We start from the raw sequence: 25,569 nt of genomic DNA on the forward strand, positions 1-25,569 counted from the left end.
CTCTAAAAGTGAAAATCGTGACTAATCAGAGTAGACAATGGACATGTGCCATTAAATGATACCATTTAATTTGTACTAACATAATATTTTAAAGGAACTCTAGCTTTGTACCTTAATGTAAGATGGGATGTGTAATAGTTGCTAATACCTTACATCCTATATAGATGGGTCAGGAATTACTGACCTGTCCATCTCTTCTTGATTTTGTTTTTAATTGTGATCTTTGTATTATGATTGTATATAATACATTTATTCCTATTAATATTATTACAAAGTATTTATACAGCACAAACATATTATGCAGCACTTTACAAAGTGCATAGTAATGGTATTATAATATATAATCATTCCTTTTTTTATTGTATTGTAAAGAAAATACCTCCTACATCCCTGAAGAAGCAGTATATCTACAAGTATATCTACAGTATATATACAAAAATGATCAGGACATACTCCTACTTCTATGTACTCCATTTTATTTTACTATTGCAGGGGTACTATAGGAGTACTTTAATCTCAAAATGTATTTCTTATGTTGTTTGTGCAATAAGGATTTTCTGTAGTTATTAAAATGTTCATATTCTTAAAAGATTGTACAAAAAATGCTCACATTTTTGATGATTTGTACTAATGTGTATAAATTCTGCTTTCCTAAACACCTACTAATGTATTTACATCAGTGAAGTGGTTTGTGATACCTTAGATCCTTTATGAGTATATTAGTAAAGGTGCCAGTAATAGATGTTTTTTGGTCACTGCTTTTTGGGATTCACAGCTGGGCAGCTTGCAGCTGGGCAATAGGGCACTGAATGTCCTAATTTTAGATTTCTTAATTTAGATTAAGACTTATCCTAATTTATGATTCAAAATGTTCCTGGATCAAGAAATGCTGCTTGCAAAATAATCTCCACAAGCAAAAGGAAAGTAGTACATATTAAATGTAACAGGAGATAGTGCTAAAATAACTATGTAATTATTTTTAGCAAACCTAAGAATTTCAACATAACAACACGTCAAGATTACAGAAAAATAGATTTTTTTGTGGTATGTCTAGTTCTGCAAAAACTAGATAATGTGCTAAATATAGCTTATAATATGTAAGCAGGACTGATAACACAATATACTGTAGATGCAGCAGACATAAATACAGGTAAAAATATACCAAGGACATTATTATTCTGAATTAAGCAGTCAAAATCCTCTGCGTATTGCAGTATTTCCATTATGTGTAAGCTTTTATACTGTCTTAAAGCAGACCTAAAGCATGCACTTTTACCCTCAAACACATGTCAAGTATGCATGATATAGTATTTTCAGTAAGCATATGGCAACTGCTCTTTTTCCCAAGCATCATGAAGGCAATCCAATTGAAGAGAAGGAATGGGCAGTTGATGCCTATTTGGTTACTGGAAGGCAACAAAAATATTGTGCCTATGCACTGTCAATCAGTAATTATATGCTAAAGCTAATATTTTGTATTTTACCTACATATTAGCAGGGCATTTGGAACGCTACTGCAGTGTGAATACATCAGACTTCCTATAATGATAATACTCCCTTACTTCCCTTGCCCTGGTATGGTATAGACTGTGAATGATTGGATAGATGGTGTTGTCTCATGTATACTCTCATTCTCATGACCTACATAGAATCATATATCTATAAGTCCATGAAAGCTTTTTTTCAGTGATCCTAGACCTGTAAAAATGTGACCTACATTTAATAAGGGTCTCCCTATTCTTTACCTGCATACCATTAAGGATTTTGTCGTTGGAGAAAAAAATCTTGGTTTATACTTGGATCCCAGCAGTAGATGGTGCTGTGTCCTCCTGTACGGTGTGTAACAAACCCTTGGCTTTAGAGACAAGAGATAATACATGACATGGTATATAAAGATTTCTTGCTTTTCATCTTTGTTAAATGTCTTCCATTTACTTCCCCCCAGAACATCAATTATTGGTGATTGTTGCTACAGTACATATCCCTACGTAATGTACAGCGATTCGTAATATGTTGGCGGTATATTAATCCTGTTTTCTAATAATAATAATATTAACAAATCCAAACATAATTATGGGCACCCAAATTTCAGTTGCAACATAACTGCATTTAGTTACTTACAGCAGGACAGTAAAAACAGCCCAACAATAGTCTGTCATTTGCAATCCCTATTTAATGTACAGCGCTGCGTAATATGTTGGCGCTATATAAATCCTGTTTAATAATAATAATAATAATAACAAAAGGAAAAAAATTAGATCAGCTTTAGTCAGGTGCCAACCCCTGCAAATGATATTTCCTGATACCAGTCTTTAGTCTTCAGAGGTAAATGACAGCCAATGTTATACTTAGTTTCACACTTTCCCACCGCCACTACCAAAAACATAACATGTCCACTTGATTGCAATTGGCTTAAGAAACCTGTTTTAAAACAAAAAGTCTCAGGTGATGTTCCATCAAGACAGACAAAGCATCAGTTCATGTATTATAAATAAATCCCCTGTACTATCCTCTCCCCAGTTCAGGTACAGTGCCTAGATAGCTCATAGTTATTTCTAAACCTAAATATAAACCCATGTGCATCATTCAAAATAGCATGGGAATGATAAGCACTGTTCGATTCTACTTGATTCAGTTTAGTCATAGACCCAGTGACACACTCCCACTTATTTCATCCTTTAAAAAAAATGTTGGGGAGTTGTATTTATGAATTTATTTGAATGACATTTGGTGATATTTTGATAGAAAAAATTATAGATTACAATAAACTTTGTTTTTTATAACTTTTTTCCTTATTGCATATGTTTATACCTAGCAGTGTAGATAGAATCTCATCTTTTTAATTCTAATAAAAATGGAATCTGACATTCTCTCAAATCTTCCCTGGTACAAATCAGTTACTTAGACATTGAAACATATGGACCTGGAAGATTCCCACAAATATTTTTGAGGGAATGTCAGATCCTCTGTTTTATAAATAGAGTCTGTAGAAATGCAGTTTCAAATGTTATACCTCGCTTGAATAGCACATGGTGTAATGATTCCTGTGCCTCAGCTTCCATGCTTTAATTTTCTAGAGCAGTTCTTCTGTTATGTCTTGTTAAGAAATTCTGTCTGTTTGACAGTCAGCATTGCACAGCTGAGCTTTTCTTTTTCCTTTTTCACGCTTTAGGTTCTACCCTATTTCTCTCTACAACAGCGGTTGGCAACCGGTGGTCTGCGGACCACTGGTGGTCCGAGAGAGATTGTTGGTGGTCCGTGGCTCATCCAGTGCACCCCCGAGCAGGGTCAGGAGATAGACCCAGCTGGGGGGGCGCACAGGCCAGAGCCGCAGGCCACGTCCTTCGTACAGATCCCAGGCTCAGTGTCCAGATACACAACCTGCCCACTCTTCTATTGCAGGCATAGATCTGCAATGGGAGAGTGGGCAGGTTCTGGCATCATAACATCACTAGGGTTTCTTCCCCTTTGAGTGACACCTGGCTCCCCCGGGTGTCCAGAGTCTGAAGCCGGCAAATTTAGTGGTCTGCCGGTCCGAAAAGGTTGGCAACCACTGCTCTACAACACTAATGTCAACAGACTGACAGCCACCTCAGCCTGCCTATCTAGAGAATGGTGGGGTGAAGAAGAATCAGAGCGATCAAATGACTGCAACTTATTACTATATTTAATAAAAGGGTAATAGCTGTAATAGCTGATCACAAAAAATTGTCAATGTCTTGGGAGAAAATCTAGTATGTGTAAAGCAGTCCCCCAATGACATGTATACAAAACTAAACTGTCCTGGCAGATCAATGAAAGGAAAAACGAACACTGTACACACAATAGTCTTCCCCAGCCCTTGTTCAGTTTCCTGACAGTCAGGTAAGTGAGACCCAAAAAGCCTGCAACAAGGGAGATAGGTGTGGGTCAGCATGATTGAAAGGGGTAGGCCAATAGGTTATGTGGAAAGTGGGGTGTGAGTGGCCTGATCAGATAGAAGTGTCAGGATAGGTCAATAATGAAAACAAAGGGTGGGATGGAATGAAGTTTATAAAATAGAGAAAAAAGAGAGGAGGTCAGAAATTGGCCAGTTGGAAGGAGAAGAGATTGGAGCACTGTACTTACCATGTCTTCTATTGAGGCGTTAGGGCCAGACCCTGAGTTGGCATGGCCTCGGAGTCCAGAGGTCCCAAGGGCTCGCCGGCACAATAGGATCACCATTAGGGACCCTCCAGACCACCCCGCGAAACAGGATGCTACTGAATTAGCGGGGGATACAAAGAGGAATCTTCAACCAAGGCGAAGCCCAAGGGGGCGCAACCCGGGGTCCCCAAGGCCCAAGGTGCACTCTGAATCTACAGGGATGCAGAACAATGTCCGGTGCGGGTGCTGGCCTGTCCCCAGGTGGCCCTTCCATGGCAAGAAGAAGCAAGCAGAGATGAGGTGGCGCGAGGAGCTGGTCCGTGGAGGCAGCGATTTCGGCTGAGGTGTCCGGCATGAGGAGCGTGGTGTCTGGTGTGGTTCCTCCTAAGATTGCAGCGAGATCGGAGGGCGGGAGGAGCTTCTTCTACAAAGATAGCTCCTGCGACTTTCGAAGCCGGCCATGTCATGTCGGGGCGTGGTGACGTAATCAGAAGTGTGTCATCGGAAGTGCGCACTTATCGGGGACCAGGGTCAGGGGGCAGGTGAGGGTGGGGCAGCATAGCGAAACGGGCGTGGGACAGCGTTCCAGCGATCCAAGATTGGCAAATTCAGACCAGGTGAGTGTGGGTGATAGCAGATGATGGTAGACGGGGGAGGAAGAGTCTCAACGGCAACACCTGATAACGCAGACTTTTAGGAATTGGCTTCAGGCCTTTTCTATTTTGGCGAGTACATTAGGGGAAAACTACATGACATTGCTGGGAGATTTTTGGATGGCATTAGTGAGCCTTATAGGGTTTATGGGGGTCTGGCGTGGCCTAAGTATGATGAGCAGTTTAGGCAAGGCATGACGGTGCGGCTATCCTTAAGGTAGGATCACAAGGACACTGGTCTTTGGATGCGTTTGATGACATCAGCTAAGGTGAGTTCCGAGCCCTTTCTTGGGAGGGCCGGAAGCCAGAAATCCTCCGGTATCTGGGCCCTATGCAAGAAAGGGACTTGCTGGAAATGTAATGAGGCCGTGTGTAAATTTGTCAATTCCTGTTGTTTCCGGCATGAATGTGCTGGGTGTGGGGGACCACATAGAGGCTAGACAGGATGCTGCCTTTTTTAAATAGGTACCAGGATTAAGTGGGGGCACGGGTGCTAATGAAGGGGCTTGTATTAGGTTTTCGGATTCCATGTGAAATGCTGCTAGTGCCCCTGGTGCCAAAAAACTTGCGATCAGCGTTGGCCTACCCTGAAACCATAAGGTCAAAATTGTACAAAGAGGTGAGTTTAGGACGCATGGCAGGGCCGTTTATGGACCCCCCCCGGTTGGTGGTGTCCCCATTGGGCCTGGTGCCTAAAAGGGAAGCTAATAGGTTTAGGTTGATTCACCACCTCTCCTATCCAATCCGGGGTTTGGTTAATGCAGCCATTGATCCCGAGTGTTCCGTGTCATATGTGTTATTTGATGAGACGATTAGATGGGTTCAGAAGTATGGGAAAGGAGCGCTTTTAGCCAAGGTGGACATAGAGGCGGCTTTTCGCCTGCTTCCGGTTCATCCGGAGAGTCATGGGTGGTTGGGCTGTACATGGTAGGGGAAGTTCTTTGTGGATCACTGTCTTCCCATGGGCTGCTTCCCAGTGTCATGTGCCTTATTTTAAGCTTTTAGTATTTTTTTGGAATGGGTAGTAAAGGATTTGGTGGGGGTCCCTTCTGTGCTACACTACTTAGATGATTTCCTCTGCGTGGGCAGGCCTGGCTTAAGCAGTCAGTAGCTCAGTATACTTGGAAGGCTTACATAGCAGTGGGGAAGGAGTGGCACAAGTTTTGTGGTGAGTGGGTATGGGACCAGTCAGCGGAGGAGTAAACGTTTGTTGTTATGTTTCATGTGTAAGTAATTTCAAAAAGAGGGTGTCAGTGTCGACACTAACCAGGAGATTGTCAGGTTTGGCCTTTTGGTTCAAATGTTACAGGATGTGACTAAATCATTTGTGGTGCGTCAGGTGCTGAAGGGATATCGGAAGGGAAGGGTGTCTGCTGACACTCTTCAACCGGTGTCCTTTGCAGTACTGACAGCATTGCTAGGGCATTTGACAAGGGTATGTGTGTCAGAGTATGAAGTGGTGCTGTTTAGAACTGTGTTCATCCTGGCATTATATGGTGCATTCCTTGATTGGTGAATTGGTGAGTATGTCGAAGTCAGGGGTTGGAGGAGTGCTGGTGGACGATGTTGCCTGGTTAGAAGATGGTGATGTATGTGCGGCGATCAAAAACTGATCAGGAGGCACATGGTTTTAAGGTGGAAATGGGTGATGTGGGGGAAGGGGTTTGCTCGCTGGGGACTGTAAAAAAGTTTTGTGTACATGGGTGTAAAAGTAATGAAGTGTGGAGAGACATTTTTGGTATGGGATCTTCAAAATTGGTTAATGGAGGGTTAAGTGGTGTTAACTTAGGTGTGGAGATGCGGGGTTGATATCGATCCCGATGCTGTAGAGTGGCAACTGGGAGCATGACATATATATATCAATTTAAATGAGAGTTAAATAGAGTTATTAGAGTTAAGTAAAATAGAGTTATTACCTGTCAAGGACCTGCCACTTGAGAGGGATAATGTTATAGGTAATAAAGTCATTTATTCTCATTTGTAATGTTTGAGTTATTTAAAATTGTTATGTTAATAAACGGACATTGGGCCAATTTTACTATACCAGCAGGTGTCAGTGTGTTATTGTATGGTAATGGGGGGTGGAAAAGGTGGAGTAGGCGGTGCAGGTAGGTTTAAAGAGCTCTGGCATACCTCAGTCAGTATTGTTTCCTGCTAAAGAAATCTGAAGTGCCTACATAGACTAAAAAGTGCCTACATAGACTAAAAAGCTTAAGACTGAACATATTTGAGGTTGTAAGAGCAGAGCACACTGAGGGACTCTTTCTAAGAAGCTTTGTTGCTCAATGAAGTGTAAGCATCATGCAATGTAAAATTGGGTCACGTTTTGAATTTGCAAGGTTGACAAAGGTAATGCAAAGCTTTTTTAATAGGAAGGAATGATCACATGAGCGTTTGTAAGTGTTAATCTGGTTATTAACCATTGAGAAGGCTTGGAAGGTGGTATCTGTGAATACTTACAGACATATGACTGATGACCAACAGCTGCTGGATCAGTTTATCATCTAACATCCATGGCTATGTGGGAATGGCATGCCAGGCTCAAAGTACATTCCTAACATCATACATATTAGCAAAAGGTTAATGGCAATGCAAAAACCTACTTCCTGAAGAAATTGACCTTAACTTTTTAACAATTAAGAAATCAATGTTTAAATTCAATAAGAATAAAGGTGAACTAAAAAATGTCATGCCATTTTATTAGTAACAACTGATAATATAATCTTATTCCTCTATTATAAATCTTTTCAAATCCCTGGTATAAGCATATCATACCAACCCATAGCATATATGGGCATGTTCTTTGATATTAAAGCTAATTTTACTTATTCGATTTTTTTTACTATTTTCCATATACCAGAAGGCAACAAAGATTCCATGCTGCAAATACAAACAACTAAATACGCAGCTCTGGGGAAGGACAGAAGGTAATGGAGGATGACTTGATTTTATTCTTATTTTTGCCTGGGGTACAGGAGGACCTTGTCCTACTACTGCATTCTATATTCCTGATCTTTCCAACTGTCCCATATAATGTCCTGGAAGGCATTTTATGTCATTTATATATCTATGATGTTCAGTAAAAATCAAGTAAAGCGATTACACAGAATCTTTCACATCATATGAACTTGGTTAGTACCAGTGTGTTAAAAAGGGCAACTAACAGCGATGATTCAGAAAAATTAATAAATGAACCAATGAATAAATATCTTTAACTGAAGGAGAAGAAGGCTGACAATGTGTATTCTCTCAAGGAACACTGAAATCAATGGTTTCCAAGGCAAATGTTTTTAGGCATTTACGGATGAAATGAATTACTCATGAAACTGGATGAGTACTCATGAAACTGGATGTTTAAGAAGTCTTCAAATTTTTAGACATACAACAAAATACAAATGTATATATTGATGAACATTATTTGTTGTATTGGGAAACTTTTGTAAATTATAGGTACAGTTTTGTAAAAATAGAAACAAAGCCAATGTTTGGACATTCCAAGGAAAGCAGCTCTAAACGAGCCTGGGTCCTGTCGGTCAACTGATGATCTGGGTGCTTATTTTGCCAACTAGTTTGTAGTGCAGGTGAGATATTCCCAAACACTCCCATTACAGGCTCCTTAATACTAGACATCTTTAAACTTTATATAGATAGCACAATGTGTTAATTCCAATATGCTGTTTAAAAACCAAATTCTTTGAACTAGAATCCCCTTTTAATGGCAGTGTAGCAACATTTCCCAGTGTTTTCTTTTATTACAATGTTATTTGTGCCATCCACTTATAAAGACACAGCAAAATGTATAACAGTTCTGTTAGATGGTCTAAAAGGTTAACAACGTAGAAAAAGCTATTAAACACACTTTGATTTCCTGCAGTAGACTCAGCCTAGGATAGCATTTAATGGATGCTTTCACATTGTGGGAATCCCTGGGGTTTGGGCAGGCATATTAGGTTTCTGAAAGGGAGAAAGAGACAGAGGTAGGAAGAGAATCCTCGGCAGCTCCCTTTTTCACTGATTAAGCAGTTCAGGAAATCCAAAACGCGTTGGTTTTAAAATAGATCTTTTAGCTTTTTTTATGCATTGTCTTCTGCAAAGTCAGGTGGATTAATTGCTACTTTGCTGTGCATGATTAGTGGACACGGATGAAGGATTCCTACTCATCAATTTGCATGCTTCAGAGAACTAGTTGTGCATTGTCATGATCAGTAATACTGTATTGCTCACAGGATCAGTCCTATGAATGCCAAAGTAAATTCCACCTACATTTTCTCTTGGCATATTTCTGCTTTGTTTTAAAATGTTCTGAGCAATTGCCAGATTTTGACAGCTATTTTCTTACAAATAATAAGAACAAACCTGTGCCTGTAGTTTTTTTTTTAAATTGATAAAGACTAAAATGAAGCCTAGCATCAGGCTTCACATTCCAGGCCAATCCCTCTTCGTCCCTTGAAGGTCCCACAACTTTATGAAACATGGATTTTATGTTCCGGTATGTAATGTATGAGGGTTCTTCCCTTGTCCAGTCTTCTTCAGGCCTCAGTGTCTTACTAATGCAAAGGGCAGCAGTGACTGAATATATTTTCTCTAGAAAGAAACAATTAATTTGAGAAAAAAACTTTGAGTTGTTTAAAAGATTCTCATTTAAAATCATTGCATAAAAAGATTTGGACAGAATGTCAAATGAATGGGCCAATTTTATGTGTCAATTTGCTAACCATTCTATTAATACTTAACCACTTTTTCTGCAGTAAGAAAAATACAAAGGCAGGCATTACTGAACTTCTTTGGGGAAATGTAATAATCTACTTTGACTTCCAATTTAAATCAATTACCTAGAACGAGCATGTAGAGCAGTGAAGTCAGAACCCCTGTTCTGCATCTCTAGATCACCAAGACATTTAGGGAACTAACATTAGAGAAGTCCAACAAAAGAAATCGTCATGCTTCCATAGTGCAGGTTTGTTTTGAAGTAATATCAGGGCAAGGCGATAAACAATTAAATCTTTGCTGATTCTTTACAAGCTTAAATTTGCTTAGAAACAAGGTATTGATGGCTGTTTTAGCTGCAGATACTGTGCAATCATTTTAATTCTCAAATTTTACAAGCAGAAAGAAGTTTTACAGCAGAAAAAATGTTCAATTTATTCTTCTCCGCTCTAACAGTGGCTTGGCATCCAGCCAGTGCACTAAAAGGTTAAGGAGAAAGCTGGGTAGCCATATTGGGCTGTATTACATCAGTTTAAGGATACATTTCTCCACAATGCCTATAGTTTTAGAGATGAGGGGAATGTTTTTAAGCTCATTGACTGATTCTTAAAGTGGAACTAAACCTGCAATTCTCACCTGTTCCCGTCACGGTGCTGCAGGGCAGGGCGGTGGACCCTCTGTGTCACTGGCTCAGTTGGTAGAGACGTGCACAGGGTTTAGAGTCAAAGCAGCTGCACGGTCTTCACCAGAGCCTCTAGAGGTGAGGGTGTTGCGCTGCTGGCAACTGCCAGGTTGCGGCCCCGGTGAACGCCGAGGCAGGTGACTGCTGACAAGCAGAAACAGGACGTGGTACCAGAACGAGGGACAAAGAGTAGTCAGGCAAGCCAGAGGTCAGGCAGCGATCAGGAGTAGTCAAAGTCAAGCCGAGGTCAATACACATAGAATCAGGAACTAGAGAAGCAGACAACAGGAACTTGAAAGCAGAGCCAAAGGAACTCCTTGTTCAGGCATCTTCCTGTTGTCATTCACTTCCTTTTAAAGGCAGGTCATGTGATGGGTGGAAGCCATGTGACCTGCTGCATCCTATCCTACCACCAGAGGGGGTCCTGGAGACGAGAGGTTGGTGGTGTTCACAGCTCCACCAGCCGGGGGAGCACGTCTGTGAAACACTCCAGTTCTCTGAGGTAGAGGAGCAGCTGACTGGCGGTCACATGGCCTAGACCAGGAAGTGAGCTGAGGAGGTTATGCCTTAGCAGAGCTGGTGCTGGCAGCAGGGGAGTGTACGGTGGGTGACACTGAAGGGGTTACAGATCCCCTGGTCCTGTGGGTTTCATTGTTCCACAATTCCATTGCAGGACACTGCCATCTTCTTCATTCTTCTCTTCCTGGAAATGAGCTTCAGCCATCTTGATTGGCAGGGTGGGTTGACATCATGTGATGAATCCCTTGCAGCCCCAGAAGAGTTCATTCTTTCCCGGCATAGGCAGGGAAAGCTGGGATTGAGCAATAAGTCTGGTAGGAGAAATTGTTCTAAAAGGAACATTGCCTGTCCCTTTCTGAAATAATCACCTACTTGATTGTGTATTTTTAAAAGCAGAACTTTAGTTTGAGGAGTTGATATGCTTTGCTGATTCCCATTGTCTGCAAACAACCATAGGGAGCATTAGGAACATTTTAAAGGGAACCCATATGGGATTAGGGATACCTGACTCTATAGGTTGGTAAATGTAAATACTTAATAATCACAGCATCAGATCGGATGGGCCTGACAACAAAGCTATAAAACCACTTCCCATATAGTGGACTGCAGTAAGAGAAGGGTTGGTGTTTGGCTTTACTGAAAGCCTACAGCCTGCATATGGTGGGCTTGTAGGTAATTCTGGAGCCACACTGAGGTTTACAGATATAATAACCAGATTATTTCTATTCACAATGTTCATTTTTTCAGTTTGAACTTGTGACAGGTCAGCTTTTATAAGCCCATTAGAGGAATATCTTATCAATGATCCTATCTCAGTAGAATTTAATAACTCAGCTAACCTTAAGGAATTTGATACTGAAATGACTCATGTATTTTGGAACTACAGCTATATACAGTGTATATAAATCTGAAACAGCCCTCATGTAAATAAACTCGGAGACTGTAAAGTGTTCAGTGGGCACATTGCTCTCCCAGGAAAACATTGTTTTTCCCAGAAGCCTCTGTTGCTTCAGAAATAGGACAAATCATGACAGTCCTGAAGCAATTTATACATAATTCAGCAAGGAAGTGTTTGCTGAATGGAAGTCTTTGTTCACAGGCAATTTGATTCTGGGACTGCTTACAAAACCAGAACTAATTACATTAGTTAAAGGTGCATTCATTCTGAGGTCAAAATAAAGAAAAAGTTAGTTGGGAATATGTACAATGTGGTTTGAGTTGATGACATGTTGTTGAGATAGTGTTTTCAAGGTTATCAGATTGGCTATAAATATTATAAGGTAATCAATATGGTAATAAATAGTTTATTTTTGAAATTCTACTGTGCTACTGGATATTGGTCATTGGTTTTACTTAAATGATGTCTCTCTCCCTCTCTCACGCAATTGTAGCTACACAAATATTTTTCTCTTTGTTGTATTCTACTGCTACATTGTATGCTTATCATATAGAGGGGAAGGTCTATTAGTACAATGTATATCATCTTCATGTGACCTGACTTCAGTTGGGCTTTAACATTGGCAAGCTTGAAATAGCACATTTGTTGTTCGCTGTATGGTACATTTTCACAGTTGTTCTTGCTGACAAGAAGTGTGAATTAAAAAGTTTGTATCCATGTCCATGACACTAAAGTTTGCCAAAACTTAACCACTAAAATCAACACTTGGTTCTATCATTACACCTTATTAATAACCTGTTTTGGACCTTAGGTGTGCCACGCAAAACCAAAAAAAAATACAGCTGAATATCCTGGGCATATGGCATTTCCTGCTCCTCCACCCCTTCCATAGCTGTCTGGATGCATTAAACAGCTAATTCTGACTCTGGTTTTGAAAACAAGGAATTGTACTCCATTACAGATTTTGCTGCTTGGTAATAAAGTAGTAATAATGCTGATGTGGTATTATTACTATTGCTTTATTGTAACTACTATGGTTCATTCATAGCAGATCAAGGGGGTGACTTGTGTGTAATAAAAGTTAAAGCTGAACTCCAAAGACAAACAATTATTTCTTTTTTTTCAATTTGATCCACTTCCTTTCTCCTCCTAACCACAGTCCCTTCTTTCATTACTTCTGCAACTTTGCTTGTATGATTGTAAAGGAGAAGAGTGAGGCTGGTCTGACCCTTGCTTGGTGCCAGACTGCATTCGCCTGCCGCCTGTCTCCAAGCTGAGGTTGCTCCAGCCTTCCTCCACAGGAAGGGCGACCCTGAGGGTCGCCACCTGGTGGCATTCAGCATCTAGGAGCCCTGTGGCCTCTAGGCTATCAGCCCATTACCCCTGGCAGGGTGCCCTGGTGAAGACTTGGTGTCGCTTAGACTCTGCGCCTCAGGCACTCCCACGCTACCTACCTGTGGAGTTCCTGACAGGTGGATTAGATGCAGCCTTTTGGCCTAGTGTTGGCCCCAAATATTGCAGGAGCTTCAGTTCACTCCAATGGCAGATTTTGTGTGACATATGGCAAAGGAAAAGGAAAAAGCTACAACAATGCCAGCCAAACATAGTTAATTGATGTCTGCTTTATTGACCAGGGCTGATCTTTTTTGTGTGCTTTCTAGTTATCTTCAAATACTGAAAACCATACATTTTTATACCCACGTTCACCAATCAAGTGTATTATATATGTCTTAAATTATACCATCAAGATCTTGGCATCCTTATTTATTCACTGAATCAGAAATATCATTTTCCTGAGATTTACACTGCTGTTTACTTCTCTGTTATTTTTTACAGTCATAAAAAACAGGTGTTACAGAGGAGAACATAATGCAAAAAATAAAATGCATAATTTATAGCATCAGTTCTTCCATGAGAAAATCAAACCAATCAACTACACATCAGCATCTCAGCATTTATACTAATTGTATTCAATTTTAAATGCTTATTACATGCATATTTTGTAAGTATTTCTATAATACATGGAAATTATTGTAACAAGAAGAATAAGGTTACCTGATTTTTCATACCTTTCTATATATTTTAGAGAAACTGTAAGGGCCTGTTTGTGCTTTGTACCAATTTATTTACCACTTGTTAAGGTTTGTTGCATAATGGCAGCCTACTCATTTTAAATTGCATGCAAGGACACCACAACAGCCAGACAATTAAATGACCAATTTGTATTGAACACCTCTATACATGGCAAGTGCATTGTGGTGTCATGCAATGCAGGAGTATTATCTCTACTGTATTGGGGTGCTGTTCAAAATGAATGACAAAAAATCCACCACAGTATGCATGGTGCTATGCATTGCAGTAATACACTAACTAACATAAAGAAATGTTAATTTTACCATGCATTATCCCAACGCAAAGATCTGAATGATACAACCCAATTATTATGAATAATAATAATTCTAATATTAATAAAAAAAATATAATAATAATAATAATATATATAATAATAGGTATATACATTGTAGAACAACAAGAAAACAGAAGAAAAGAAGGGGTGTTTTTAAGTTTGGCAAATCTAATTTATGTTCCTATTGCAAAATCAAATATATTGAAAACAGAACAAACTTCATTACATATAGTGAATAACACAATAGTACTGAGGTCGTCCCCTAATTCAACAATCTGACCTTGTAAGCTATACATAGATACTCTAAGTAGAATGGCTAATAGGAAATCATCATAGCCAATATTGATGATAAAGTAATAAATCAAAGGTTATTTATATACATATATTCATTATTTTCATATATGGATACATATGGAATAATCATATTTATTAAAGATAATCAAGTGGATTGTGAATTGAAGGTAATTGGTGCATATATTGTCAGATTAAAACTGTTTATATATTGTGTGATGAGGTGATTAGATGAATGAAAAATATACAGGACTTACCTAAAAATCTACGGCTAGGAGTATATAGAGCAGTGGTTGCCAACCTTTTCGGACCCATGGACCACTAAAGTTACCAACTCCGGACCACGAATGCGCAGGGAGCCAGGTGTCACTCAAAAGTGAAGGAGCATTCCCCATAGTGAGGTCATGATGCCAGAACCTGCCCAATTTTTCCAGAGACACATTCTGCCCCCTTCCCTGAGCCTGCAATCCGTACCGGGGACATGGTCTGAGGCTCTTGCCAGAGCAACAGACCACCAAAATTTTCTTGGGGATCACCAGTTGGCGACCACTGATGTAGAGGATTCAGAAATAAGATGGCTAAAATAAAGAGTACCTAAAAGGGGTATCATAGGGATGATTAGGTGTGTTTATATAATATTTGATAGATTTTGGTGAGTAAATAGTTTTCTATAATTGTTCAATTTAAATCTGATGTGGGTATAGAATTGAAATATCCTAGGATTCAGAAATAGCTTGTGGATTTTCTAATAGGGAGGAAAAGTCTCAGTAACATATCCCTGGAAGAAGTACCTGTAGAGTAAAATAGTGGGCCAGCAGAGAACACATTTGCATGTGTGGGAGAGGAATAGTTAAACAAGTAGACCATGCCGCCCAACCCCCCCCATGGGGATCAGGGGATATCATATGGGGTAGAAAGGTGTCATTGATATAAAAAATTGAATAAGGGACAAAATTACTTTTTCCTAGTTGGGTCGAATAAGCATCATAAAACTGAATGTATTGCCACGTTTTTTATCTTTTGCAAACTCTACCTAGGGATCCATAGCTCATACTCTAGAAACATGACTACACACATATTCCAATTTATTTAGCAAAACAGATCTCTGAGAATAATTAGAATGTTACTCATGCGCCCTAAACTTGCTAGGGGATTTTAAATATTCTTTAAATATTACATCGCAGCCCACCCATCTAGAGTTGTTGACTAGTGTCATCATCATCAACTTAGACAATGGGTACTGCTTGAGCAGACATTTTGCCAGACACCATTAAACCTATTACCATGGCTCCCCAGGCTTCCATCCCACTCTTTGAAAACTCATCCCTCTATAGGATGCACATGGAATATATGTCTCAGATACTTTCACGAGTGGGGAGTCTCACCCTCTCCATCACCCCCTTGCCAATCCCAGGCAACTCACTATTTTCCCAGGGTTTGGATGATCCTGGTTTCCTTAAATTACTTAATGCCGATGTTTCTACGGCCCATCAATTTCTGTTTTCTGGGAGACGAATTGACAGGGCAGACATGGGCTCCCAACTTCTACAGCTAGATATTTGGAGATCAACCAATTATCTCATTTTCTGCGCTCACTCAATCCAGGGGAAGGGTTCCACAGACCACACACTCCATTTGAGGAGATCTGTGAGGGAGAGGGGGGTGTGAGACATGCTCTCCTTGATATATACACTTCTTCACTTATACCCCCCCCCCCCATACATTTCGGCATGGGTAGCTGACTTGGGAATCACATTTACAGCTGCTCAGACGGAAAGAATATTGTTCTGGACTCACAAAGCCTCTATTAGTTTTAAATATCAGGAATCGTGCTATAAAGTACTTTCCAGATGGTACCTCACGCTGGCTAGACTCCATCGAGTCTTCCCAAATGAGTCTGGTAACTGTTGGAGATGTCATTAGGGGTCGGGCACCTTACTCCATATTCTTTGGGAATGTCCAATCTTGAGAAATTTCTTGGAACACTGTGCGCTCTGTCAGCTTTTTTCCTTTTTTTTTGATCCAGCTTTTTTCCTCCTTCAGCACAACTCCTTCTCTCCCAAAATGTACAAACGCTCAGTGCTTAGATATATGATAGTAGCCGCTACATCATGTATTGCAGCATATTGGAGGAAGAGAGAACCCCCCAGTGCAGCTGTGGCTCCAATGGGTCCATGAGATATATAGAATGGAAGATCTCATGTCATCTGCTAGAGGTACTGGTAGACTATTCTTTAATACTTGGTATCGTTGGCCTGAATTTTCCTCCTCTCAGGAATACATGGACCTGCTGGGCCCCACACAGTCAGAGGAGAATCCACTCTTTGTATTGGCTGAACCCATTGGAATTACTCTTATCTAGTGTTCTACTTTTCCACAAAACATACTAAACACTGGTTTCGGTATGTTGTATCCTTATCACCACATACACTCTCTCCCTTGGTCCTCATGTCACCACTGTGACATGGGGACTTATTCCATCCTCCCCCTTCCCTAACAACACCCTGATCCCTCTCCCTACCCCCCATCAACCTTGATTTAGTTTTCTATTTATTCTGTCATTTAAATTGAGACCTATTGCTTGTTATTTATTCTTTGAATTTGTTTACGTGTATATATTTTTTATATCCTGGTTACAGTATTGCCTTCATTATACTTCATTGTTATGTTTCAACAATGTTTATATAAAAAAAAGTTAAATTGAATTAACTAAAAATTGAATAAAATCTATATAATACTGTTATGGTTGTGGTGATAGTATATATAGACAAGTAGATATGGTTAAACATCTCAAAATAATATAATCTCAAATTTGTGTGTATTAACATTAAACATGACTCATACCATCATATTGTTGGTATTTGCTCCTCGGCTTATCTAATAACAATATTGAGACATTCTGACAGTATTAAGAAATACAGCTTTATAGTACAATAATACCAGTTTACAATGCAAAAATCTTTGAATACAGACAATTTTCAATGGATTATGGAAACTGTCTAGGGGTCAATGTATAAAGGTATAAGTCAAGAAAGAAAGGTAGAAAGGGTTTAAAACTTGACATTTTGTTAAGTTCCAGGAATTGTGTTGCTTGGAGGTTTACAATACACTTCATTTCGCATTGTAGAAGTATTTGGTCGAAATCTCCCCCCCTGGGGTTGGGTAGTATCTGTTCAGGGGCAAAGAAGTCTGATATTATGTTTGATACAGACGTGATAACTGATGTTAGTGGTTAGTCTTCCACTGGTAATGGAATGGACATGTTCATAGATCCCTTTTTAAATGCTCTTTTGGTCTTCCCTACATAAAATGAACCACATAAACATGTGATACGATAGATCACACCAATGGTGGAACAATTGACATAATGTCCTGGGCGATATGTGTCCCCATTAGGAAGGGGGATACATAAAGCCTCCTTAATCCAAGGGCATTGAGAACAATGTCCCCATTTGAATGTACCCTTAATGTCTGATGTTTGAGGTTGAATAGGATTCTCAGAAAAAAGACTTGAGATTAATCTGAGTTTAGTGGATTCCAGTGTTTCTCACACAGTTTGCATACAGGGTTTTTTTGCTGGTTGAATCTGGTTAATAATCTGGTCGTCTTATCAGAAGACTCTTGTCTAGGTGGGCTGTTGTATAAAAGATCTTGCCTTTTTTGATTCTTAACTTGGTAAGATTTTTTTTTAAAAGTTTCTGCAAGTAGCCCTGTTCTAGGTTCTTGTAATCTTGTTTGAAGGGCTTTCACTTCGTTGTAAAAAATCCATGTCTGATGAGCAATTTCTGCAAAGCCTTAAAAACTGGCTGTAGGGTGTACTGTTTTTAAGTGATTGAGGGTGTGCACTGGCTGCATGAAAAATAGTGTTGCCAGCCGTGTCCTTTTTATAAAAAGTTGTGGATATTGTCTTGTCTCGTATCATTGGGTATATGTGAGGTTAAACTGATCATCTTGGATGGCATTAAAAAAGTCCAGAAAACATGTAGTGGTATCTGTCCAAAAATGAGAATATCGCCTGTATACCACCACCAGGATGTTATTTGGTGGCAGGAAGAACTCATGATGAAAAAAGGTCCCTTTCCCACTGGCTAAAATACAGGTTGGCATAGAACGGTACACACTTTGTGCCCATGGCTACCCCTTGTATTTATTGGTAGGTTGTATTGTCGAATAGGAAGAAGTTCCTTGGAGGGATGTAACACAGTAAAAACAGAATGAAAGAGTTTTGGTTGGTTGCGGATGGTAGATACCAGTGCAGGCTAATGGAGGGTCATTTGGAGGCTTTTTTCATGTGGAATACTGCTGAAAAGGGCCTCCACTTCATTAGCAGCTAGTAGATTGTTTGGTAGGGTATCCATATTATCGGTTTTCCTAAGGAGGTCAATTGTGTCCTTCGGAAACGTGTCACAGATCAACAGCACTACTGATCTGGTACTTGTTGTCCTCCTGATAGTGTTTGATTTAGCAGCAGCTGTTCCCACCTTGCTTTAGCTGCTCTGCGGGCTCTGGACTTAAGCTGCGTACACACTTCCAATTTTTATCGTTCAAAATGAACGACGAACGAACGACGAACGATCGATTGGGCAAAAATCGTTCGTAAAAAAAGTAACCAACGACGCCGACGAACGAGGAAAGTCGTTGGAAATGAACGACCGGACCGGCGGATCGGATTGGACGACGGTCGTTGACCATCGTTCGTGTGTACGATCGTTCATTGATCGTCCATGGTCTGAGCATGCGTGATGAACGAAGGTTCCTGTGGTGCACGTAACTTCCTGTATCGTTCAAACGATCGCATCTATTGTGTATACAATGTCTACGAACGATCGTGTCGTTATCTGTATGTACAGGATCGGTGCTATACGATCGTTCGTCGTTCGTTTACCAACGATAATAATTGGAAGTGTGTACGTAGCTTTAGGGGCATTGCCGAACCCTTCTTGCTAATTGATTTTCACCTGTCCTTCTAGTCCCCGCCAAGCTAGCCTATCAGTCTCCCTATAAATGCTGGGCTCAGTCAGACACTTATTGCCTCAGCAATAGGTGTTACTACCTGAGGTACCTGTGAGCATTCAGATTCCAGTGTTGTTTTCCTTATTATATGCTGTCATGGCCTGGGTTTCAGGTCTGGACAGGGGATAAACTCGACCACGGGGAGGCGTAGTACCAGGTAAGAGATCAATAGAGCAGTCATAAGGAAGATGGGGTGGCAGGCTCTCTGCCTTTTGTTTGGAGGAAACGTCGTTAAAATCATGATAGGAGTCTGGAAAACCAGGCAACGATGCAGTCTCAGTCAGGCAGACAGTCCATGCGGGTGCATTTCTCTGCAGGCAGTTGTGAAGGCAGTTAGAACTCCAGGACAGAATGTCTCCAGAAACCCAGTCTATCACTGGAGAGTGCTGGCGAAAACAGGGCATACTCAAAAGGAGTTGGTTCACTAGCTGGGGCATTACTAGGAACTCTAGAGTTTCAAAATAGAGCACCCCCACCAGGAGAGAAAGTGGCCTGGTTTTGAAACAGATGGGCTCAGGAATAACTGTACTGTTGACTACGGAATAGGGTTATCCAGAGCTATCGGTGGAATCCGGTGCTTGAAAACAAAACTCTGATCCATGAAATTGGGGGCCTCAGAGGACAGTGATCTCTGTAATGTCCCTCACTGACACAGACACAGGTGTTGCAGGTGGCGACGTGTACAGATGATTTCGGCACTGGAAGGGAGATTAGCGGGGAATGTGCTGCACGTTCCTGGCAACGTTCTCGTAGGCGTCGGTCAACTCTGATAGCTAGCTGCATGGCAGTATCCAGGCTCTCAGGTAGGGGGTAGTGTACCAGGGTGTCTTAAATTTTCTCAGCTAGGCCTAGCCGAAATTGGGAACAGAAAGCAGGGTCGTTCCACTGTGAATCTGCATACCACCTGCGAAATTCAGCGCAGTACTCCTCTGCAGACCTATGTCCCTGGCTGATTCAGCAGATGGGGCTCGATCCAGGTCACCATAGAGCAGACCAAGTGCATGGAAAAAAGCATCGACAGAGGATAGAGCTGGGTTTCCTGGAGGCAGACTGAAGGCCCAAGACTGAGGATCGCCTTGCAATAAGGATATGACCAGGCCTACTCGCTGTTCCACGGAGCCTGAGGAGAATGGACGCAGGCGAAAATACAGTAGGCAGAAATTTTTAAATTTGGAAAAGTGCCAATAAAACGAGGGGCAAGTTATAGGATGGGACCCGTAGATGTAGGTGTTTTGTGGATAACCAGACCTTATCTCCCGGCACAAATCTGGGGGCAGGGCTTCTCTTTTTATCAGCCCACTTCTCGTGGCGAAGTGAGGCTTTGTGTAATGCCTTCTGCGCGTCCTCCCAGACTTTGTGAAAGCTGGCTCTGACTTCTGCCACGGCTGGGACCTCAGAACCAGACGGGATAGGTGGAGGTACTCTGGGGTGACACCCATAAGTCATGAAGAAAGGACTGAAACCTGTAGACTCACTGACCCGACTATTATGACCAAATTCGGCCCAAGGAAGTAACTCACTCCAATTATCCTGCCTGGCAGATACAAAGAAACAGGGAAATTGTTCCAGGCATTGATTGACTCTTTCCGTCTGGCCATTGGATTGTGGATGGTAAGCCGAGGAGAAATCCAGCTGAATCTCCAGTAGGCGACACAGGGCCCTCCGGAACCGAGATGTGAACTGTACCCCTCGATATGAGACAATACTAGAGGGGAGACCATGGAGACGGAATACTTCCTGAAGGAAAGTTTTGGCCAATGCTGGAGCTGAAGGAAGTCCTTTCAAAGGAATGAAAAAAGCCATCTTAGAAAATCGATCTACTACAACCCAAATGATGGTACAGCCATTCAGTAAGGGTAGGTCAGTGATGAAGTCCATGGAGATATGAGTCCAAGGGCATTTGGGCACTGGCAGAGGAAGGAGGGGACCAGAAGGTAATCTTTTAGGGACTTTACTTTTTGCCCACTTGGAACAGGAAGCCATAAAATCTTTTATATCTTGCTTTAGCGTTGGCCACCAATACTGGCGTGAGATGAACTCAAAAGTCTATCGTAGCCCTTGGTGGCCAGCAACCTTGGATTTGTGCCCCCATATTAGAATATGGGAACGGAGGGACTTCCTTAAAAATTGCTACCCAGGAGGAATGTCCTTCAAACGTACTGGAGCCGCCAGGAGAATTCTGGAAGGATCTATAATGTGCGCAGTTTCCTTCATGATATCTTCAGAGTCAAAAGAACGAGACAGGGCCTCAACTGTCACTGATAAAGACACTTGAACAGGAGGTGGACCCTCTGTGCTACCAACAAGTTTTGCCGAGGTGTAATCAGAGGCGGTGTTCACCAGAGCACCCCGCAAGGGGTGTTGGGCTTTGCTGCGAACGGCACCCAGGTTGCAGCCCTCAGACCCACCCGTGCAGGTAGCAGCTGACAGCTGGAGATAACCAAAGGAAAAGTACAAAATCGACAGGCAGATTCAAAACCGAAAACAGGACCGGGTCAGGGCAGGCAGAGGAACAGGCACAATCAGGACAAGCCAAGGTCAAGAACAGGAAAACAAGGCTTGAATCTGAATGCTCACAGGTACCTCAGGTAGTACCACCTATTGCTGAAGCAATATGTGTCTGACTGAGCCCAGCATAAATAGGAAGACTGACAGGCTAGCTGGGCGGGGACTAGAAGGACAGGTGAGAATCAATTAGAAAGAAGGGTTCGGCAATGCCCCTAAGTCCAGAGCCCGCAGAGCAGCTAAATCAAGGTGGGAACAGCTGCTGCTAAATCAGACACTATCAGGAGGACAAGTACCAGATCAGCAGTGCTGCTGATCTGTGACAATAAGATGGAAGTTCTGTTGTCTGCACCTACTTACAGCGTAAGCCTTCTCAATATTACACCTGAAGAAGCCAAAAGAGAAACGCGTCGGGCGAGGTGTATAATGTTTACTTTATCTTCAATATCAGCTATGATGATTTCCTACTAGCCATACTACGTAGAGTATCTATGTATAACATAAAAACAGCCCTTCTTCTCTTCTGTTTTCTTTTTGTTCTACCATTACTCACTTTTATATGAGTGGGGAGTGGCAAACCCATATACCTTTAAGAGTGGAGTCTATATCCCTATTTTCTTCTATAGTTATATACATTATAAGCATTTTCTTAAACTTTAACTGCAGGAACCTACTTTGTTCTGTTTAGACAAGACATAAGGATTTATTTTCCCTTCTCTTGCAGTTACTACCTGTCACATGTAGTATTCACATGATCAGTTGTAATGCCAAATGCCAAGAACTGCTAAGAAAAGCACACTATTGCTACCCTTTAAAAATTATCCTAAAATAATTAGTTAAATGTGTTTTTATGTTTTATTGCATACATTATCTTTGTAATGTACCTGTGATGTAGGGGCTTTTGGTGTGTGGTTGTAGCTTCAAGGAGCAGCAGGTAAACTTACTCCTGAATGATGCATTGTCATATATATCCAATAGTTGGGGATTTTGATTAGATTTTTTTTTGATGGCTAGCTTGAAAAGTGACCACTCATCTTGGTTTTTATTGCTGATGTACCTTTCCTGTCATCGTGTACACTTTTTTCAGTTGTCCCTGAACAAGAACAGAATATAATTCCATTTACAATATTTTGGTTGTTCCAGGGAAAACTCTCCACAAAGATATTTTGGGATGGATTTCTTCAACATTTCTGTTGTTTTTAAAAGAAAAGAACCTAATGGAAATCTTCCCAATATTCTCCATATGTATGCATTTAAGGCGTTTTACACATTTCATAACCAAGCTTTACATATATTTTAAATTACAAATGAATGAATTAAAGAAGTAATATATTGTGACAACTATCTATTTATCTTGATCACCTTACTACAGATGCACCCAAAATAAAAGCCCATCATTTTTTTGTAAATATTAAAAATTCCTATACATTGCATGCATATACTGTATATGGCACGTCTTGTATATTTTCTTTTTTCTAGTGCCCAAAGTAAAACCCTCTATTTTGAGATTTTGCTAAAGTGTCTGCTAAAGTGCCTGGTAGAATGTGTTGCTGTGAATATAGCTAAAACGACCAAATAAATTTTGCCCTAATTCTAAAATAGATCCAAAATTGACTGAAAACGGCAATGATTGGCCAGGTATTTTGGTGGTTTATACTACTTATTTATGTGATGTCTAAAAACTGGGCAGAAAAGCACACTTTGTGGCAAGCTGGGGCAGTCTGCAGACCCAGTAATTTAATAAGACATACTGTAAGTTTTGCATGGAGCTTCCCCCTAATGCATTACTTATGCCGTGGCTAACCCCATGGATTTTGACTGGAAGTGTGAAAGAAGCCTAAAACGTATCTCTCCCAACTCTTTAATTCTAACTGATTTGCAGCATGTATCAAATTTACCACCCTTGTTACCAATCTACAACTCAAAGAAAAGCTGCTTGATTCTGTATGATAATGTTTTATCAGGTGAACTATTCATGCACTTCATTCTTCTACTTCACATTGGTGTTTGGAAGCTGCAGGTCACAGCAAAATACCTCCATGGGTCAGAGAGGATGCTGGGAATGCCTGAGATGCTTACTAAAGAGACAAGAAAATGGACACATGGTAGCAAATTAGCACAAATTATGGTATTGCAGATCACTCAATATATGCAAGCAAATACCTCAAGAGAAGCATCTCAATCCATAGCAAAGTTTGACTTGTGAATTGGTTTAGGCATCTCTACGAGTTAACAATAGGCATTTTAATTTTATTCTCACAAGAGGAAAGATGAAAGCTATAACCTAAGAAAATGGAACACATAGGGTAAATAAACAGGTACAACCAAGTGCCCAGTAAAGACACTTAGACACACTGACCTTGATTTATTAAAGCTCTCCAAGGCTGGAGAGAAGAAACTTTTATCAGTGAAGCTGGGTGATCAAGCAAACCAGGAATGGATTTCCTAAAAGTAATTAGCTGTTTGTTAGCAAATGTTTTCAATTCTTGACCAAAGCCATTACAGTTTTGCTGGATCACCCAGCTTCATTGAGGAAAGTGTATTCTCTCCAGCCTTGGAGAGCTTCTTTCATAAGTCAGGGCCACTAAATTAACTAAGGGCCCTTTACATTTACCTTTGCAGTGTGTTGAATGCAAACGTGTTACTAATGGCTAATGTACAATGTGTTATGCCAGACCATTAGTATGAATGGGCTGCCAAGGCATCAAAGCACTGCAATGCCCGCTAACACTAATGGCACAACAATATGTGTATAGCGCATGCTGGTAATGAACACCTTTACATGTGCATAACCACAACACAGGTATGAATAGACCCCTAAATGATTTCCAATCTGCTTGTAACAGTTTTTAATAAGTAGTCCAGACACAGAAGTGTTTACATTTCCGAATTCTTGTTACCAAGCAATTAAAACATATATTAAAAGCAAAGTATTTCCAATTTAATCTACTTTACAACACAATTATTTTGCTTTAAATTGACAGATAAACTGCAAGAAATGTTAGGAACACTGAAGTACAGTGGTGCCCTCGTGTGGTCTCTTGGTAATAAACCAATAAATTCTTTGGTGCAGGCATCTTGATAAAAAAGTAAATGTTGTGTTACCCCAATCCAGATGTGTGAGCTAAAAGCTTTAATACCCCAAAAATCTAAAAAGTTATTCTACTGTTCAGAAAATCCAGTCCTTAACACATTGCTGAATAGTGGAAACATTAGGATTTTGTGTTGCCATTATCCCACAATGTGCTTAATCTTCAGTTGTACGGGATAATTTTTGGAAAATAAAAATATTATCATGACAACAAGTATTTTATTAACATTTATAATAAAAGTAAAAAAAAAAATGGTGTACAATAAGGGGTTCAGGTACATCTTTTAAAGTTTAATTCCTCATCCTAAGAGCAGCATGGTGGCTCAGGGGTTAGCACCCTGGCCTTTGCAGCGCTAAGTCCCAGATTCGATTCCCAGCCAGGACATTATCTGCATGGAGTTTGCAGGTTCTTCCCGTGTCTGTGAGGGTTTCTTCCGGGTACTCCGGTTTCCTCCCACATCCCCAATGTAAGGAACTTACCCTCCCTGCGAGCCTGGGGTTCCCAGCCACAGAGGGAGACCCCTCAGTAGCAGGTCTCGGCAGTTCTGGAATGGCCGCAACCCACTGATCTCAAGGGGCTTCAGCGCTTTTTAGGGTTCGCAAACTTTTATAGGAAGTTCATACGGAACTTCTCTTCCATTGTTTACCCCCTTACCAACCTCACTCGGAAAGGGGCGG

This window comes from Pyxicephalus adspersus, chromosome 1, assembly GCF_032062135.1.
Source record: "Pyxicephalus adspersus chromosome 1, UCB_Pads_2.0, whole genome shotgun sequence".
In the NCBI taxonomy this organism is placed as follows: domain Eukaryota; kingdom Metazoa; phylum Chordata; class Amphibia; order Anura; family Pyxicephalidae; genus Pyxicephalus; species Pyxicephalus adspersus.